This window comes from Macrotis lagotis, chromosome 3 (genome assembly GCF_037893015.1).
Source record: "Macrotis lagotis isolate mMagLag1 chromosome 3, bilby.v1.9.chrom.fasta, whole genome shotgun sequence".
NCBI classification, from domain to species: Eukaryota; Metazoa; Chordata; class Mammalia; order Peramelemorphia; family Peramelidae; genus Macrotis; species Macrotis lagotis.
In genome coordinates this window covers 135,944,242-135,965,576 of record NC_133660.1, presented here as the reverse complement: position 1 = coordinate 135,965,576, position 21,335 = coordinate 135,944,242, and positions in this window count along the sequence as shown.

Here is a 21,335-nt window from a genome sequence, read left to right as displayed (position 1 = left end):
ACCCAACTAGAAATTCTGAAAGTCAAAGGAGACATTAATAAAATTGAAGAAAACCATTGATCTAACAAATAAAATTAAGAGTTGACTTTATGAAAAAAATAAAAAAGATAAACCTTTGGTTAATCTGCTTTTCAAAAATAAAGAATATCAAATTGTAATGAGTGAATGAAAAGAGTCAAATTCACCACCAATGAAGAGGAAATTAAAGAGATAATTCAAGGCTATTTTGTCCAACTGTTTGCGAGTTAATTTGAAAAACTAAGTGAAATGGATGAATATTTAAAAAATATAAACTGCCTATATTAACAGGAGAGGACACAAAATACTTGACTCAATTTCAGAAAAAGAAATTGAAGAAACCATCAATAAACTCCTAATTAAAAGGTATCCTGGTCCAGATGAATTTATTTGTCAAACATTTGAACAATTAATTCCATTTCTAAATAAACTATTTTATAAAAATAGGAGAAGAAGGAATTCTTTCAAATTTCTCTTATGACAACAACATGGTGCTGATGCTCAAGCCTGGAAAAAGCAAAGCAGACAAAGAAAATTATCAACCAGTCTCTCTAATAAATGATGATTCAAAAATCTTAAATAAAATTTTAACAAAGAGATTACATCAAATTATTTCTAAGATAATACACCATGATCAGGTAGGATTAATATCAGGAAGCAGAGATTGTTCAATATTAAGATAACAGGTAAAATAATCAAAAATTCCAGTAGCAAAATGAACAGAAATCATATGATTATATTAATAGATGAGAAAAAGTCTTTGACAAAATATAACATTTCCTTATTAAAAACACAAGATAATATAGGAATAAATGGAGCATTACTTAAAATCATAAGCAGTATCCATTTTAAACCATCAACAAACATTATATGTAATGGGCATAAATTAGAAAAATTTTCAATGTTTCTTATCACCATTGCTATACAATATAGTATCAGAAATGTTAACTTTAGTAAAACAAGAAGAAAAAGAAATTGAGGGAATTAGAATTGGCATTGAAGAAGCAAAACTTTCACTCTTTGCAGATGATAAGATGTTAAACATAGAGAACCCTAGAAAACCAATTAAAAACTACTTGATTCAATTAACAACTTCAGCAAAGTAGCAGGATATAAAATAAAACCACATAAATCATCAGAATTTCAATATATGAACAACAAAGCCTAAGAGCAAGAGATAGAAAAAGACATTCTATTAAAAGTAACGACAGGCAGCATAAAATACTTGGCAATCAACTTCCCAAGGCAAAACCAGAATCTGTTTGAACACAATTATAAAACATTTTCCACACAAATATAGTCAATCCATGGTTAGGTTGAACTAATATAATACAATTACATCTCTACTCAAATAAAATTGCAATACCAATCAAATTATCAAAAAAATATTTTACAGGCCCAGACAAAACTGTACCATAATTCATTCAGGGCAACAGAAGATCAAGAATATCAAGGAAATTGCTGAAAAAAATGCAAAGGAAGGTAGCCTAGCTGTCCCAGATTTAAACCATACTAAAAAGCAGTAGTTATCAAAACTGCCTGGTACTGCTTAAGAAATAGAGTAATGGATTAGAATAGTGACAGATGAAACAGAAATAAATGACTATAGTAATCAATTTTTTGATAAACTCAAAGACATTAGCTTCTGGAATAAGAATTCACTATTCATTAAAACTTTCTGGGAAAACTGGAAAATAATATGGCAAAAACTAGCTACAATCTATGTCAAAATAAGGTCAAAATGGATTTATAAATAAAGGATGATACAATAAATTACCCTTAACAGAGCAAGAAATACTCTATCTTCGGCTCTATGGAAAGGGGAGAAAATTATGACCAAATAAGAAATAAAGTACAATATAAATTGCAAAATGGATAATTTTGACAACATTAAATTATAAAAGTTTTTGTTTTAATATAATTAATACAGGCAGGATTAGAAGTAAAACAGAAAACTGGGAAACAATGTTCATGGCTAGGGGTTCTGATAAATGTCTTATTAAAACATATAGAGAACTGAATGAAATATATAATGCTATAGTCATTCCCAAACTGAAAAATGGTTAATGGATTTGAATAGGCACTTTTCAGATAAACAAATTAAGCTAAATATAAACAAATGAAAAAAGATTCCCAATCATTATCAATTAGGGAAATACAAATTAAAACAGCTATGAGATACCATCACATACTTATCAAACTGCCTATGATTACAAAAACGGAAAATAATCTACATTGGAGAGGATGTGGGAACATTAGACATAAACGTATTGTTGGTGGAGTTGTGTAGTAATCCACCCATTCTGGAGGACATAAAGGAACTATACTCAAAGAGCAATAAAAGTTATCATATGCTTTGACCAAGCAATATTAGCTAGACCTATATTCAGAAGACATCATAAAAATGGGAAAAATTCCACATGTTCCAAAATATTCATAGCAGCTTTTTTTTTGTAGTGGCAAAAAACTGGAAATTCAGGGGATGCCCATCAATTGAGGAATGGCTAAACAAGTTATGGCACATGAATTCTATGGAATATTATTGTTCTATAAGAAACTATCATGGTTGGTCTTTGGAGAAGTATGGGGTGAATTACAGGAACTAATGCTGAGTAAATGGAATATCCAAGAGAACACTACATATTACAAACAACACTGTAAGTTGATCAATTATGATGAATGCAGCTCCTCTCAGAAGTTCAGAGATCCAGGACAAACCTGGGAGAACTGTTATAGACAACTCTATCCACATTAATAGGAAAAAATAAAAAAAGAGAAAAGAATCGAAAAGTATTCTATATTCAATTTAAAAAAATTATCATATTTTTCCTTCCTATCTCATGGTTTTCTTTCTTTTCCCTTATTCCTCATACCTAAAATGACAAATATGTAAACATGTTAAATGCAAATATACACATACAACTTTTTTCAGATTGTTTACTGAAAGGAGGGGATTGGGAAAATGTATAGCATAAATATCCAAGTAGATGAATATTGAAAAACTTTCATATCATGTAACAGGAAAAATAAAATAAAATATTAATCTAAAAAATGAAATGGTTTCAATTGCATCAATACATTTTTCTGGCTACAAAACCATATTTTATTTTAAATTTTCGGCAACTCACAAAATTTGTCCCCCAGAGTCTCAATTTAATTTTAGACTATCATTTATATGCATTTGTATGCATTAATGTATGTATTTATGTTTGTGTACACACTTATTTATAAATATCTCTATATTTGTTTTAATCTGGACTATTATAATAACCTCTCAATTTATCTCTGATTATAATCTCTCCCTTTCTCCAATCTATACTCCTCCAAGTTGTCATATTGATATTTCTAAGATGTAAAAGTGATTACTGTCCTGTAATTTGACCTATAACATACTGAGAAAGACTTGTAGATCTCTTTACTTTTTTCTGTTAAAGTAACACAAGCATAGAATATCTGCAAACACACACATAAATATATATGTATATATGTATTTAAATTTGTGAATGGATATTAATGCATGATCTCATTTGAGCCTCATTTGATCCTGTAAAGCAGTAACTACAGAAATTATTTTTATAGTTTTACAGATGAAGCAGCTGAGACTTAAAAATTAAGTGACTTTCCCATATTCCCTCAGTTATTAGATGTTGGCAGTACAAATTGAACATAGGTCAATGCTGACTCTACATCCAACACTTTATAATTATATATACTGTTAATTCCATATTCTGAACAATGGTCAAGCTTATTTCAAAAAACAAAATGTCATTTATGAAAGGTATAACAAGAAGATAATGGAAGTATGCAGGTAGGAGAAAAAAAGTAAGATTATCATCCTTCATATTACTTTCAGCTTTTATTAACTAATTTTATGATTAAGAAACATACAAGTGAAAACTTTAAAATGCTGACCAAATAAAGGCTATGAATTTGTTATTGTGGTCATTGGTAAATTTTAAAGGAATTGAACATTTTCTATTTGTCTTTTGGAAAGTGTGAATTCTAATATATAAAATTATGTGTTTATATAATATATGCATGAATTCTTATATATACATAAATGACTAATATCAAAAAATCAATGAGGAAATTATGTTTCATATACATTGAAAATTGTTACAAAAAGATAGATCCTTACTTTAAAAAGCAAGTTTGTGAAGTCTCAGAAGAGTAGAATTTTCCTCTTTGAAAAAAAGAAAAATTATTTCAATATAATTGGTGTGGGACTGGCAATAATGTGTTGCATCAGTTACTCCTTGGTATATGTCTTTTTTATAGTTTTATTTAAAAGTTTGCATTTTGGGGGTATACTTTGTATGAAATATTTTTAGGAAGAAATATGTGTGGGTAGAAGTAATGATATATCATAAAATGATGTAGGGTTGAATTATGGGAAGATTTTTGGATTTCAAGTCAGGAAATTTGGATTTGACTCTCTTCTTATAGATATTTTAATATTAGAATTTATATCCATGGCTTTGCTGATTTCAAAGCCAGCATCCTCTCATTTGAATCACCCTTTCTATTTAATCTAACTAGATGTTTATTTTTGTCCCATTTAAATATGTTCTAGTTATGAAACTACATAGCTAATCATAGTTTAATCTATTTCTACAATACAACAGTCCTCCAATTCCCCCCCCACCAACAGATCTACATTACGAGGATGGTTGCACTATTTTGTCCTGATTTGTGAAGGAAAGAAACTTAATCTGTAACTTCTGGATTTTTATTGAGTGATTCCTTTCTCACAAATATCTCTCATATTTCTATATAGTCTTCTGATAGAGGAAGAGAGATTGAGAAACATACAGAGACATAGAGAGACACAGAGAGATAGACACAGAGACAGAGCTATAGAGACAGAGAAACAGAAACAGAAACAGATGGACAAAGAGACAGAGAGGCTGACAGAGAAAGAGACATAGACTAGAATCATAGACAGAGATAGAGAGGACATACTTTTTTACAATATATACTAGAAAGTATATTATAAGTAGACAAATAAATGTGAACAGATATTTTATGGAGTCCAGGTTACCTATGAGGGTGAGAGAATGAAGAATTTAAGTATGATGATCTTTAGAAATTGAGGTATTTTAATAGCTTGTCAATCTGGCTAAGATCTCCATCATTTTTTACTTCATCTATTATAATTATTTCTAAATTCATCTCTGATTCCAATTTCTCCCCTCATCCAATTTATACTCTACCCAGTCACCAAATTAAAATTTCTAAAGTGCAAATATGGCTGTAAGTTTGCTCACGGAACCCCTTCATACTCAGAGGCACCTTTAAGACTTTTCTAAAAATTAAGGAAAATAGAAATCTCCATCTTGATAATGAAAGGGTTTTACACTGACTCTACCCTTACTTTTTTTTATTCCATGCATTTCTCTTCAAGTACACTTCTTCAAGTTTAATTGATGAAATCCTGCTATCCATTTAAATGCCATCACAGTTCATCTCTCACCTCCATTATTTTACACAATATTTCCCTGTACTTTGATGGAATTCCTATCATCTAAATTTCAGAGAAAACCTAGCTTCTTTTAGCTCAAGTGCTATAAGAAACCTTTCCTGATTTCCCTGTCATACTGTTAACACTCTTTACCTGTTTGTATTTTATATTATTTTGTATCTATCTTATATTTACTTAGCTATCAAAAATTGTACATCTTCCATTAATTAGAATGTACAACACCTGGAGGACAGGTGCCATAAATTCATTATCAAGTTCAATAACTGAGTTCAATTCTACAAACCTTCATTAAGTGCCTACTCTAAGTGGGCAGTGTGCTAAGTCTAGGGATATGGTGATAATATAAAATAATCCCTGCTATTGATGAGTTTACATTCTCCTAAAAGAGAAATTAACACAGTTGATAATAACCAAAAAATAAACTTAAATGAATCAATGATATTGCTGAAACCTGAATTCATACCGATGCAGATCATAATTTATCTAACTTTGCCCATCCTGAAAGACACTTTTTGTTCATATTCTTCAATAAGCCCCAAACAGCCCAAAATGCTTTGGATTTTCCCTGATATTTCTCTTGAAATCAGGAGGAAAAAAGACTTTATTTGTTATTCCTCACTCTTGCCACATCATAAACCCATTTTACATTTTTTCGTTAAACATTTTTAGTATGTTATTTAATACCCCAATGCCCTTTATTTACTCTTAGGAAATGTTTTGTAGCATTCTCACTTACTTCACATCAGAGCTTCTACACTGTCATCTGTAGGATACTAGATTTGTTTATATTGGTTTGGATATGACATTGACTTAATTGAAGTTTTGCCTACAGATTGCAAGTTATAGAATGTTATATCATGTTTAAGTGTTATTTCTGAAATAATGCAATGTTATAGTGTTTTGTCTGAATGAGAAGTCCACTTTGATCCAGAGAAATATAATAAGCATGCAATAGAAGGTGATGTTTGGTATGACCTTTAAAGGGTATGTAGGAATCCAACTGATGCAGAACAGAAATGATAGAATTCCAGGTACAAGAAATGGAATGAGAAATGACAAGGAGGTGGGAGAATGTGACATGTGTATACTGAAGGCAGAGAATAATTCAAATTGATTAGTTAATTAAATCTGTTAATGAATTTTTATTGAAGAAAATATTTTCCTTTATTGGGCTTGATTTTTTTTTATTATATCTTACAAATGTTAAGTAATTTCAATGACATTTTCTCAGTTCTCCTACACTGATGCACAATTTGATCTCAATTAACATTTCTTTTACGATATTAGAAATTTTTTGTAGAAGACTGTCAGGATCCTTTAGCTTTTGCAAATTTACCTTCATCATTACTGTTGCTAATAAGCCCACTCACAGGCTCAACTTCCTTAACCATTATAGCTCTCTCTCCAACAGATTTTAAAACCAAATATGGGGAAAAAAATCATTCTTTTTATGAGCTCATTATATCTTCAGCTTGGGTAAGACAGCTGTCAACCTTGCCAATTATGCCACCTTTTCTTTCTTCTTCTTTTTCTTCTTTTTCCTCTGCATTATGATCATAAGTAATAGAAAGGCTCTCTCAATTTACTTTGTTTTCTAATAGCTGCCCAGACTTTTTCAAGCCATCCCATTTTGCCTTCCTCTCTAGTCCTCTTAGTTGGCAGCTAGTGTTCCTCTTCATTGTTATAATTTGTCTCTCTATCTTTGATAGATTAAATGCTCTTTATATGTCACAGTCTATGGCTAATGCATACTTCACCTCCACTGTTCAGCATGCTGTTCTACCCTTTACATCTGTAAACTCTTTTTCTATAGCCCAACCTTTTGCAGGCCTTTGAAGTCTTCTCATTTTGTGTCTCACTACCTCAGGTCACACTGATCCATTGAAAAAATGTTTTCTGTCTGCTGCCTAGGCCTTTCTTTGAAGGTATTTTTCTTTTCAATTTTCTAGACAGGTTCTAATTGGAGATGGAGAGAATGTTCATGGAAAGTAGTGCAGGTATCTTTTAAACTGAGGATTTACTAGTCCATTAGTCATATATCTGATGTATTTTTGTTTTTTTTATTGTGTATGCTTTCAAGAAAAAATATGTTTAAGAAGAGGTTTTATATTCATAAAGATATTAAAGGAGAATATAAAAAATTAAATGTAAAAAAGAAAAGTAGACATTTTAAAAAACATATAAATAAAAAACATATTCATTCTCTCTTGTTCTGATAACCAACCAGTGATTCAAACTTGTATATGTAAATTCCAAAAAATCTAGGTACTGAATTTTCACCTAAAGTTATATATTGCAACAAAAGTATAAATACTTAATTTGTTATAAAATATTTGTTATTCCCTATATATTTCACACCCAGCTAAAGTGCTAGGGTTACAGAAAAAAAAATAGAATGATTTCTTGCCATAAGGGCATTAGATTCGATTGAGAAATGAGAAATGTGTGTACATACATGACTATACACATTTTAATTATGTTTGGACTTAGAAATACATTTCTGTATATATATATATTTTGTGTTACAGTTAATTTGTGTATGTATATGTAGGTACATCCACATATATATTTTGTGTGTATGTGTGTATGTGTGTATGTGTGTGTGTGTGTGTGTGAGAGAGAGAGAGAGAGAGAGAGAGAGAGAGAGAGAGAGAGAGAGACAGAGAGAGGAGGGAAGTGAAGAGAATCCTCTATTGGGTTCATAAGGAGGTAGGTTTCTTATATTTTCCTTTTTAAAGCTAGGATCTGAAGAGACCCAAGAAAATAAATCTTACTTCTCCTTCTTTCACATGCTTCTTTGCCTTTCCATTGGCACAGGACATTAATGTATACTAATGAAGAGGGAGTGTCCCACCTCATTAGAACTTGGATTCAGCTTACCTATATTCAGAGTAATATGGAATGTAAGGACATTTTTTCTTAAGCAATTAAGTTAAATGACCTTGAATGTTTTTGATATATTGACAAAAGACATTTGTTTGGGTCAGGATATTCTTCAAATGTGGGGAAAATTTAAAGCACTGAAGCATGAAAGAAGGTAGGGATACAAAAAAAAGAAGAAAAAAAAAGAAAAAGAAGTAGCTGAAACTAGGATTGCATCTCAAGAATTAAGGTTAGTATTATTAAAAAGCATGGCATTATGAGATGTGATACACGTACTAAGGAGGCTGGAAGAAGGGTTACTTGAAGAGAGGGTTGAGCCATAAGCTTAGGAAAGCATATTGAAGCTAAGGTGCTACACTTTAAGACTCAAAAAGACCTATGGGATCAATAATTTGGTTGTTCCTTCAACTACTTAAATAACTCATTCATGGCTTCTTTGTCTGTCTATTGTCCATATCTTCAGAAAGTTTCACCCCAAAGGATTCACCCAACAAACCTGAGGCCTTTTCAAAATGTTCTTTCATTGTAAGAAAGTCAAAGAAACACTCTGACTATTCACCTGTCATCTTTGTCATTGCTGTAAACAATATATCTTCTCTTCTTAATATACATTTCATCTAAATATATGTTCATTCTAGTGAATAAAGTTATGCACTAGACAGGGTTCTCTGCCTTGATTTTCTTTGTATAGACAAAGAACCCAAGTGTTAGAGGTTGCTCAAAATTTCACTGTAGTTTTGTGGGGTTGGGTGCAACTAGTATCATGACATCAATAAAAAGGACATTTGGAAAACATCAACTTTACAAATACCTTTCTAATTTGATTTTTCTGTTGGATCTCTTCTATCACAGAAACAAATATATTTGTCAAATATTCTCCTACTTTTTTCCTTTGGAAAAAGTTTATGATCAGAACATCATTGAACAGGGTTATTTGTTTCTATGTTGTTCAGATTATCTTAATTCTTTTGCTATATTTATGGTAGACATCATGATATAAAAGTATTTTTAGGTGGTATTTTGTTCTTCTGAACAAAATACTTTTCAGTAATAGAATCTTCTAATGTCTTTTAAATGTTATCAATTCAGTTTTGTTCTGTGTGATGCTATTTTGCTATTTGTTCCTCTATGTGCTACACCAAACAAATTTTCCTTTCAAATTACTGTGATTTATAGTCATGACACTGATTTTTACTAGGTCTGCAGACCTTTGGCTTTATTCATCCCTCTTAGTGTAGCAAGCTTCTAGATGTTTCTCACCATACTTATCTTTGCATTAAGAGGATTAATACCATTGTGTATAGATTTAAATAGATTGGGGAGAAGTATTACCAAGTGCTTTTCTCAATTCTTCCAAATTGAATTTCTCAAATTCCTGTTCATCTGTAACTAACTTGGATCATAACCAGATTTAATTTTGTATATCTTGAATATTGGCATATGAAATATACAAATTTCTATAAATATTACTGACTTGTCAACTCCTGTGCCTATTGATGATTTCTTCAATTTCTTTTTCTGAAATGGGGTTAAATATTTAATTTCCTCTTCTCTTAATCTGGGTAGTCTGTATTTTTGTAAAACATTCATTCATTTCACTCAGGTTATCAAATTAATTGGCATACAGTTTGACAAAGTTGCCCCAAATTATCTCTTCTATTTCCTTCTCATTGTTGGTAGGTCACACTTTTCATTTTTGATATTTCATTATTTGATTATCTTCTTTCTTTTTTAAATCATATTAACAAAAGTTTTATTTATTTTATTAGCTTTTTCATAAAACCAACATTTAATTTTATTTATTAGATCAATAGTTTTCTTGTTTTCAGTTTTATTAATCTCTCCCTTGATTTTCAGAATTTCTAATTTGGTATCCAATTAGAGATCTTTAATTTGTTCTTTTTCTAGTTTTTTTTAGTTATATACTAAGTTCATTAATATTTTTAACTATTTTATTCATATAAGCATTTAGAGAAATACATTTTGGTATGATGACACATTATTATCATTTTCTTATATAATTATTTCTACGATTTACTGTTTGAGTCACTCATTATTTAAAATTAAGTTATTTAGCATAAAGGGGGGGAGCCAGGATCACTGTATGAAGGCAGGAATTCCCAGAATCTCATTCCCCCAAAAAACTCCAAATGCCTTCAAATTATTATGACTGTAGCCAAAATTAAGAGGGGAGAATTCGCAGAAAGACTGAATGATACAATGTCTGATTCAAGACAACTTAGAAGTTCCATGGGAAAGGTGTATTCCACCCAGACCAGGGTTTGGAAAAAGCCCTTATAAGGAGAGCTGCAGCCAGGCTGGGTACCTAGATTTATGAGGGTGCCTAGATCCCTGGGGGTGCCTGGGCCCATAGCAGAGGGAATAATTTCCAGACCTCCTGGCCCTGGAATCGCTGGGAACAAATTGAAGTGGTGGTAAGAGGACTCTGCTGCAGCAGAGTGAGTGTGCCAGCCTTAGAGCAGCCATGGGGTAAGAGCTTACAATGGGAATCTGGGAAGTTAGCCTATACCTCCAGAGAGCAGCCATAGATGATAAGGACATCTGGGAAGACTGAAGAGGTCCCTTTCTTCTTCCTGGGGAGGGACTCAGCTGTTTGCCCACACCCAAATCCAGGTTGCAGTTTGGGCTTCCATACTACCATAGACAAGCAGGAACTCTCCTCACAGCTCCAGGGCAGAGGGGAGTGCCTGTGGGCATCCACATTTCAAAGTACGCGAAAGAAAGCAGTCAGAGCATCTAATAAGACCTTGGAGGAATTAAAGTCCCAGTGGGGCATTTCAAACCTCTCCAATGCTTTGGAAGTGTGGAGAATCAGTCATAAGCTGAGGAAATGGGCAAACAATAGGAAAAGAAGAATCTGATCATAGAAAATTACTTTGGTCCCAGGGAGGCTTAAAATACATAATCAGAAGATGACAAAATCAAAGTTTTTATATCCAAAACCTCCAAGAGCAATAGGAAATGAACTTAGGCTATGGATGAGCTCAAAGAAGACTTTGAAAAGCAATTAAAGGAGGTAGAGGAAAAATTGGGAGGAGAAATGAAAGTGATTCAGATAAATCATGAAAACCAAATCAATAGCTTGGTGAAAGAAATATACAAAAAAAAAAAAATACTGAAAAAAATAATATGTTAAAAGCCAGTTTAGGCCAAATGGAAAAAGCAACACAAAAGGCAAATGAGGAGAAGGCCTTAAGAAGCAGAACTGGTCAGCTGGAAAAGGAGATTAAAAAAAGTTCTCTGAAGAAAATAGCTGCTTCAAATGCATAATGGAACTAAAGGAAGCAGGAAAACAGGAATAAATAAAACCATTCCAAAAGAAATTACAAGAAAACGTAAAATATCTCATTGGAAAAACAATTTACTCTGAAAACAGATCCACTAGAAACAATTAAAAAGTTATTGGGCCACCTGAAAGTCATGACCAGGAAAAGAGCCTAGATATCATTTTTTATTCAAGAAATAATACAACAAAATTGCCCTGAGATCCTAGAAGCAGAGGGTAAGATAGAAATTCAGGGATTTCACTTATTACCTCCTGAAACATATACCAAAAGAAAAACTTCCAGGAATATTATAGACAAATTCCAAAATTCCTGAGTAAAAGAGAAAATAAAAGCTGCCAGAAACATTTCACCTATCACAGCTCTATAATCAGGATTACACAGGTTATGGTAGCATCTACATTAAGGGTTCATAGCACTTGGTATATAATATTCTAGAAGGCAGAAGATCTTGTTTTCTTAGTTGTTGTTGTTGTTGTAGTTTTGCAAGGCAAATGGGGTTAAGTGGCTTGCCCAAGGCCACACAGCTAGGTAATTATTAAGTGTCTGAGACCGGATTTGAACCCAGGTACTCCTGACTCCAGGGCCGGTGCTTTATCCACTGTACCACCTAGCCGCTCTGAAGATCTTGTTTTCAACTGAGAATTAATTACCCCAACAAAACTGAACATCCTCTTTCAGGGGAAAAGATGGGCTTTCAATGACACAGCAGATTTTCATACTTTCCTATTGAAATAAGCAGAGATGAACAGAAAGTTTGATATCCAAGTACAGGCATCAGGTTAGCCATATAGGAGGTGGATGAGAAAGATTAACTATGAGGAACTTAATACAAGCAGCTTGTATTCCTGCATGGGAAGAAGATACTGATAATTCACATGAACTTTCTCATTTATAAGAGCAGTTAGAAGGAGTATATATTGACAAGGCACAGGAAGGAGTCGAATAAAATTGTATAATGTAGTAAAAATATTGAGTCAATTGGTGATAAAGGAAAGCACTAGGAGGAAGAAGGGGCTAAGATATTTTGCATAAGAGTCAAGAAAAAAAATTTTTCCATGGAGTGGAATGGGAGAAGGCAAGGGAGAATGAGTGAGCCTTCATTCTCATCAGAAATGGCTCAGAGAGGAAATAACATATACACTTTGTAGGGTATAGAAATCTATCTTACCCTAGAGAAAAATTGAGAAGAAAGGGAAGGGATAAGGGAGAATGGGGTGGAGGGAAGAGGAGGAGTATGTGATAGAAGAGAGGAAAGACTGTGGAAGAGGGTACTCAGATACAACACACTTTTGAATAGGGACAGGGTGAAAGGAAAGAAAGAATAGAATAAATAAGAATGGGAAGGAAAAGAGTGGAGGCAAATACAGCTAGTAATAGCAACTGTGGGAAAAATATTGAAGCAACTCCTTTGGTGGACTTATGATGAAGAAGGCAACTCCCCAGAAATAGAGTCATTGGAATCTGAACACAGACTGAAAGATATTTTTTTCTCTTTTTCCTATTCTTGAGGTTTCTCATCTTCTTGGGGGAGGGTGGATTATGCTACTTAATTTTCAAACAATTTTTGGTTTATCTTTCCATGACCCTTTTTGCATCATGGTCTGAGAAATATTCATTTATTATTTCTTCCTTTCTGCATTTGAGTATATGGTTTTTGAGACCTAGTACATGGCAAATTTTGGTAAAGGTGAACACCACCATTTTCTTAATTCAAGGTCAATGCTGGGATGATATGAGGCACTCATATGACTTTGAATATTCAACCCAAGTTGATTTTCTTTGCCCACTATGGCAAGGACATGCCACAAGGACAGTCACTTATGATTTTAATAAATGTTCCAGTACCAAATAGATGTGAATCAGTTTAGCACAACAAGAGACATGGATTTTGTTTCAGAAATCCACCAAATTCTGAAGAATTTTTTGCATTAGAAGACCAATAATCTGATTCAGGTAAGTCTTATTCTTTCAGATAGCAAGAGTAACCTTGTCCTACCTAGCCTAACCTGTATTGGTTAGGGATATAGGAGGTATGTGGAAGTGCAAGTTAGGCAGTTATAATCAGTGAACCAGGGCTAATCACAAAGGATGACAGGTTCCTTGGGGGGGGCAATTTTGTCTTATTTTTTTAGGTAAAGTCACATTATATTTTCAGTTGGAGAAAATAACTTGTCTCTTATCAAATAGCTAGTCCTATCAAAGATACTCACTAAAAAAAACAAATAAATGAACAAATAAGATTCTTTTTTAAAGTCTTTTATGCTGATTTCATTTTTTATTGAAAATGCTTGATATTATTCAGCTGTTTGACAGGATATTTGTTCAACTATCATCTAAAAAATCTCACATTTAGATTAACTACGGGAAAAATAAATTGTTAGATGGTCGAAAATTGTTGTTGCTAGGTTGCATTATTTCTGACCGTTCACACTATTTACTGTACTTTGTAAGTTCTTTCCTCAAATTATAATTGTAAAATTGAATTTAGGCATGGTCATTGTTATTTTTGCTGTTATTTTTCATTCATCTAGGCATGCCCAACCTGACTCTATGGATAATAGAATGCTGATTCTATCTGTCCTCCACTATCTCCTTATGTCTATTCAGGCTAATATTTGGTGTTTCCATGACATTCTTTATCCATCTCATCCTCTGTCCTCTTCTCCTTTTGCCTTCAATATTTGCAAACATCAGAGTCTTTTCCAGTGAGTACTATTTCCTCATTATGTGACCAAAATATTTAAACTTCAGCTTCATTTGTCCTTCCAATGAATAACCTGAATTAATTTATTTGAGCATTGATTGATTTGAATCCCCTGCTATCCAAAGGACTCTCTAAAGTCCTCCCCAGAACCACAACTGGAAAGCATTGATTATGCAACACTCAGCTTTTCTTATAGTCCAAATCTCAAAGCTATATATTACTATTGGAAAAATCATAGCTTAGTTGAATCTTTAATAGTAAGGTGATGTCTCCTCTTTTTTTTAGTATGCTGTTCATATTTGCCTCAGCTTTCCTTTCAAGAAGTGAGTCTTTTAATTTCATGACTGCAGCCAGAGTCTGCAGTGAAACTTTTTAAAAAATGTTTTAATATTTTATTTTTTCCAATTACATGTATAAAATACTTTTACATTAATTTTATTTTTTTGAATTCTCTACTTCTCTACTTTCTCTTCTCATTGAGAAGACAATCAATTTGATATAGGTTATGTATGCATAGTCATGTGAAACATATTTCTATATTAGTATTGTTGTGAAAGAAAGCAAAGACCAAAACAAAACAAAAGTATGCTTTGATCTGCATCTAGATCTATCAATTCTTTCAATGAAGGTGGATAGTATTTTTCATTATAAGTCATTTGGAACTGTATTAGAACACTGTATTGCAGAGAATAGCATCTACAGTGATCTTTGAGTCCAAGACTATAAAATCTGGCACTGCTTCCATTTTTTCCCCTTCTAATTGTCAAGAAGTGATGGAATCAGTTACCATTATCATAGTTTTTTTTCTTCTTCTGTTATGTTAAACTTCAAACTAGCTTGTAAAATTCCCCTCTTACATTCATTAAGAGACTTCTTAATTCTTCTGCACTTTCCACCATCAGAGATGTATGATCTGCATATCTAAAATTGTTGATATTTCTCCCACCAACATTAATTCAGGCTTTTGTTTCATCCACTCTGGCATTTTACATGATACACTCTGAATATAAGTTAAATAAATAACATGAAATACAAAGCCTTAGTGTACTCCTTTTCTAATCATAAACCAATCAGTTGCCCCAAGTTCAGTTCTAATTGTTGATTCTTGACCCGCATGCAGATTCCTCTGAAGACAAAACGATTTGGTACTCCCATTTCTTTACTGTGGTTCATGGAGTTAAAGGCTTTAATATAGTCAATGAAGTAGAAATAGATTTATTTTTTTCAAATCTCTTATCTCCTCCATAATTCAGTTAATATTTCTTCTGCCTCACAAAATACCAGCCTGAATTTCTGGTAGATGAGGGAGATATTGCAAGCAGATATTGTATAAACCTGCTGGCATGTGAAATGAATGCAAATATCCCATAATTAGAACATTCATTGTCACTGCTCTTCTTTTGGATTGGGGCATAAAATGTTAACATTCTAATCCTGTATGCTCTGTTGGGTCTTCCAAATTTTTTGGTATATATTGTGTGTAGCACTTCAACAACATTATCTTTTAGGATTTTAAATGCTTGAGCTAGAATTCTATTCTATTTCCTGTAATAGATTTTTTGAAGCAATACTTCTTAAAATCTACTTGACTTCTTTCTCTAACATGTATGGCCTTGCAGTTACTGGTTGAGGTTTAAATGTAATTTTTATAGTTTTTCTGAATATTTTTGCCATCTCTTTTAAGTATCTTTTACTTCTTTAAAATCCTATCATTTTGTCTTTCTTCTATTTCTTTACATTCCTCATTGAAGAAAACTTTAACATGTCCTGTTATTCTCTGGAATTCTACATGCAGTTGGCTATATCTCTTGCTTTCTCATTTACTTTTATTTTTTTTCCCCCTTAGCTATACATGAGCCTTATGAGCTGGTCATTTTGCTTCCTTGTTCTTCTTTTACTTTGAGATGTCTTATGTTGATGTCTCCTATAGTTCTTCAGGCATGCTATCTACAAGACCTAATAATTTAAATTTATTCATTACATCAAATTTATATTAGTAAGACATGTTAGTTATATCATGCCTATATGGTTTTATGGTTTTCCCTTCTTTCTTCAACTTAAGTCTGAATTTTACATGAGAAATTTACTATGTTAGGCACAGTCAGTTCCAGGTCTTGTTCTAAATGATTGTATTATAGCTTCCCCATCTTTGGTTACAAAGTATATAATTAATTTGATTTTAGTATTGACCATCTGGTGATATCTACATTTTGGTTTGGTTAAAAAGAATGTTTGCTATAATCATTAAGTTATCTTAAGAAATCTCTATTAATCTCTGTCCTGCTTCATTTTGTACTCCAAGCTCAAACTTGCTGTTATTCTATTTATCTTTTGATTTCCTACTTTAACTTTCCAATCTCCAATGATAGACATCTTTTTGGGGGGTGTCATTCCTAGAAGATCTAAGTGTTCATATAACTGAATCAATCTGACCCCTTTGGCATTGGTGAATGAAATATAGATTTGTAGTATTCTGCTGCTGAACTGATTTACCTTGTATTTTAAAAGATATCATTCTAGGGTTTTTTTGAGATTATACCAAGTGTAACTCAAAAGTGCTTTTCTCACCCTTTAATTAAAAACAAGGGCTATTCTTTTTATAGATGGAATGATCCCCTAAATCATATTTGAGACATTGATCATTAGAGCATCAGACTTTCCTTTCGTGGTCAGACACATGCACAGTTGTGATTCCTTAGGCTTAGGTCCAGTTGCTTAATTCATTCTGGATATACTTGTGGTTGTCCTCCCCACTATCCAAGAAAAGTATTAGATACCTTTTAACCTTAGAAGCTAATACTCCTTATCATTTTAATTCTGTACATGGAGTTTCTTGGCAATGGAATGGATGGGTATTTGATTCTCCAGTGGATTAATTTTTGCTATAAATGTTCACTATGACCAACCCAACTTTGGTAATCCTCCATGTGATACCTCGGAGTATCAATGAGCTACACAAGCTACTCCTGTTCAACAAACAGTAATGTAGAGGGGTATTATTATTAACCATTGCAACTGTTTGGAACTGATCTTGTGGAAAGGTTAATAGGAGAGAATGTAAGAACTAGAGTCAGAAGAGTTAGATTCCACTTGAAGTTCTGATCCCTCCAACTTTGTGATATGTGGCAAATCAATTAACTTTTCATGATTTTTTTTATCTGAAAATGGATCATATGAAACTTTATAACAAATAAACATAATACAAGTGAGTTGCTATTTATCAACATCATTAATAACTAGGGTTAGAAAGTATATTTCAATCTTGCTAGTGTTGAAGAAATTTAAAACTCATTAAGATGATTTGCTAAGGAAACTCACATTTGGGATTTTGTTAAGGGTGAAAAGTATATTTACTCTTAGTGGATTTTTGCTGGAAGAATCAATTTTCCTTTCGAACCTGAGGAGAATCCCTTCTCATATATCAATGTTGACTGCATAGTTTAAGTGAACTTTTTGACTTTGATCATTATATCTATTTCCTTCCTGCCAAATCTCTACCTCATATTGGTTATATAGAGAGACTCATTTAGACTACAACCATATATTAACATGATATTTACATGATTTTCATTTTTAAAGGTTTTTTTATTTTAGCTTTTGCCAAATGAATTGCTTTTCAGGTAGGTAATTTAGAATTGAATATGATACTGTTAATTCTGCAGTTTCTATTTTTCACAAACTCACTATGTAAATACAAGGACAGTCAAACTGGGACCTGATCGATGTGTCAACAATAAAAGTATTTAGGAAAGGTGGTCTGCAGTGGGATTTTCCCAGGAACTATTCCCAATTATCAAAGTATAAAATGTGTGATCCATGAATTGAAACTTTACTTAAAACATCTTATAGCTTATATATCATAGAATATAGCATATATATTAAAGAAAGTTCATGATTATATTTATTAATTTTTTCCTTTTATTTGTATTTTAGATGATACATTTCTCTATGCCTTCTAAGATATGGTGCTCAAGTTCATAGGTGCATTTTAAATATACCAAGATTTCCAAGAAAAGCTAGATGTCTTGCATTTAATGTCAATAAAAGTGAACTGATAAGTTATTTATGAAATTATGAAATGGGTGTAGGAATATCTCATTCTTTGGGTCCACAACAGTAAATATCATTATTGGTAGTGGAGACAAAAGGTGGCAATAGCACTTTAATAAAGCAAAAAGCAAGCAACAAAACGTAAGAAGAGATATGGAGGCACAAACCATAGAAGGGATGAATGCTGAAGGAGGACAAACAGCATAAGGATGATGATGGAGAGGGAAAGAAGCACAGAAAATCATATATTTACCTATGGATAGAACTGGAAACACTGAGCAGCAAAGAACCCATGAAAGATAGAAACGTTTTCAGGTTTTTTCAGGGTTTTTTCAGTTTCAGTATTTTTCAGGTTTTCAGAAAAGTTTCAGGTTTCATTTTTTTAAAGGATATTTTGAAGGGAAAACAAACCAACATCTATCTTGGACCATCTTGGGTTTGTTAATTAATATATCCAAATCATGTCAAAGTTATCAATAAAACTTGCAAGTTGTTATCTCAAAGTTACCTACACTTTTTGGGTGATCTGCTGTTCTGAATCTGTGGAGATCTGAATTTAATTTACATATCATAAACTAGAAGCATGTCTCTTCTACATATTCTACAATTAATTAGTTCATTAAATTGTGCTCCCCCCTGAAAAAAAATCAATATTAGTGGTTGATCTTGTGATAATGAGCGTTTCCAATCTTTCTTAGGTTTAACTTTCTATAACATGCATTTTCCCTACTGTCTCCATGTGAGAAACACTACCTCCTCATCTCCTCCTACTGACTTTCTGGTCGCTCTCCTAAGTTGCATCTCAAATTCAACCTTCTACAAGAGGCTCTTCTCAAATTTCTCCACAAATGTTATTGCCTTCCCTCTGAGATTACCTACCATCTTTTCACTGCTAGATGGCTAATATTAAATAAATGCTTGCTGACTGACTGAACGAGAAATTTAATTTGTTTCCTGGTCAGTACCCTTATGCTCTTGGAAGTCTGTGAAAAGGACTTTGAGTTCCAATGGCCTTTGGGAGGTCATGGTTACATAAATGCCATGATCTTCTACCAGTCAGGTACTTAATTGAGTAATTTGGACAGAATTCCTAAAATGCATTATTGCTTCTTGCAATAGTCATCAAAACATTAACTGTAGTCTTCACAAGTTACCATAAAACCATGCATACTCACACAAAATATCTACTTGCAAATAATTATGCTCCCTTCTGGACTCTAGGATCAATAGATTCCCTCCAAATGCTTTATTTTCTGATGCAAGATAAATCAAACAACTTTAGAGACAAAAAGATCTCAGAGGCCACCTAGTTAGCTTTTAACTGTACATGAATCCATAGCTAATGGCCATTTAGTCTGCCTAGGAAAAAAAAAAAAAACTCTAGTGAAGTCTCACTACCTCAAAAAGAAGTTTGTCATAGATTGTTTGTTATTAAAGAAGTTATATGTACATATGATGTAATTCAGTATCTAATCAATAGTATTAGTGAAAATGAGTCAATGTGCCTGGGAATAAGTTAAACACATTTATTGATTAAGAAATTCATCCTTTTGACTTTTCTGAGAATGATTTAAGAAGGCAGCATAGTTTTCTGAAGAAGCAAGAAAAGTCATTCTGAAATCATAAGAAGTGGTTCAGATTCCAATGTGATTTTTACAGTCTGTCTGACCTTGTCACTTCCTTGGTCTCAGTTTCCTTATTTGTAAAATAAAGAGCTATGACTAGAAAGCTACTAAAACCCTTTCCTATTTGAGATTTTTCATCCTAAAAGATCCATATACCTAATTTGGATTTTATAACATAATATTTGTTTTGGATCTAAACGCAAACATCAGTCAGTAAAGCAATGCTTGTTTATTAAGCTTGCAATTTGTATTAGACCCTCTGCTAAATGATGGGGGACATAAAAAAGTCAATAGAAATAAATAAGAACCTGTTTCTGTTCTCAAGGTGCTCACCATTTCAATATGGTTAAATAACATAAACAACTATATATAATATATATATATATATATATATATATATATACACACGCAAATACAGGATAAATTGAGAATAGTTAAAGAGGCATATTAGTAAAATTAAGGATCTAGGATACTATATTTATGGAATAAATATTATGATCAGAACTACAAAATCAGCAAGTTTTAGAGCTAAAGAGACAAGAGAGATAAACTTCTCTATTCCTTTTATAGATGTGGAAATTGAGATCTACCATTCATAAAACTTTTCAGATATGGAATTTAGGAATAATTTCTTGCCATTCAGAAGATGAAATTTTAGTTAAGTTGAAAGAAGACAATTAAATCAAGGAAGCAAGGATGAGGAAAGAGAACATCCCTGGCATGAGGGCAGTCAGTGAAAATACTTTTGATTTAGGAGAAGAAAGATTAAGCTACAGCAAGAAAGTAAGAAAAGTGAAGAAAATAAAAACATTCATGGAAAAGTATTTGAAAAGATAGAGATGGTATACTTATATATCTCTCACTTTTCCTATAAAGTTAATGGATTTGTTTTAATTTATGTATAAGTAATTTTCCACTAGAAAAATACAAAATCAATAATTCTGAATCCAGGTTTAATATGCATTGGATAATGAAAATAACTTTTTTAGACTGTAAATTTCTTTCTATGTGGGAGTACAAAATTATTCGTGTCTATTATCTTTTAAAATTATTTTTACCACTTCCTATGGGCTAGCATCAATGGATGTATTTTATCCATGTAGTAATAATGACAAAGATCATATTAGGACATAAATACCTCTTGCTTTATTGCAATTTTTTTTAGGTTTTTGCAAGGCAAATGGGGTTAAGTGGCTTGCCCAAGGCCACATAGCTAGGCAATTACTAAGTGTCACAGCTAGGTAGTTATTAAGTTTTCGAGACCG